The sequence below is a fragment of the Primulina eburnea genome, chromosome 17 (genome assembly GCF_022965805.1).
Source record: "Primulina eburnea isolate SZY01 chromosome 17, ASM2296580v1, whole genome shotgun sequence".
Classification (NCBI taxonomy): Eukaryota; Viridiplantae; Streptophyta; class Magnoliopsida; order Lamiales; family Gesneriaceae; genus Primulina; species Primulina eburnea.
In genome coordinates, this window is record NC_133117.1 from 18303579 (window position 1) to 18304246 (window position 668).

A 668-nucleotide genomic window follows, 5' to 3' on the forward strand; every position below is an offset into this window, starting at 1 on the left:
TCACTAGTATCACAGATGTGACACGCAATTTCTTGAATAGCTTTTAATCGAACATTTTTTTTCAATTCAAGTGCCTCAACGTTTCTTGCCAAAGAGGTAAATCTAGCTTGGAGATCATGTTCATCTTTGAGGGTGTACATACCTCCACCAGATGTGGGAGATTGAATCTTGTTTGATGGTTCGATTGTACCTATAGTGCCCAATTTTGAGCATTTTCAGCTAATGAATCGAGATACTCAATTGCCTCATTTGGATCTTTATCTTCAAATGTTCCAATACACATAAATTCAACCATTTTCCTATCTTTAGGTGTTAAGCCTTCATAAAATTGAGAAACAACTCTCCAAATTTCAAAACCATGATGTGAACAAAGATTAAGCAATTCTTTGTATCTATCCCAACATTGATAAAACTTTTCTCCTTGTTTTTGAGTGAAAGTGATGATTTGCCTTTTGAAAGAATTTGTTCTATGAGATGGAAAAACCTTTTTGATGATTTGCCTTTTGAAAGAATTTGTTCTATGAGATGGAAAAACCTTTTTCAAAAATTGTTGTTGCAATTCATCCCAAGTTCGAATGGATTCCGATCTAAGATTTTGTAGCCAAGTTTTAGCTTTGTCTTTTAAAGAAAAAGGAAAAAGCTTAAGTCGAATGGTGTTCATGCTATAA

At 33.5% G+C, this 668-nt stretch overlaps 1 non-coding gene across 1 annotated transcript; it reads left to right on the forward strand.

Moving 5' to 3' along the window:
• The first annotated feature begins 353 nt into the window (after window positions 1–353).
• Window positions 354–462, forward strand: LOC140818922 (small nucleolar RNA R71). Its single transcript, XR_012115150.1, has one exon. It is a non-coding gene; the product is annotated as a small nucleolar RNA R71 (small nucleolar RNA).
• Window positions 463–668: the final 206 nt, after the last annotated feature.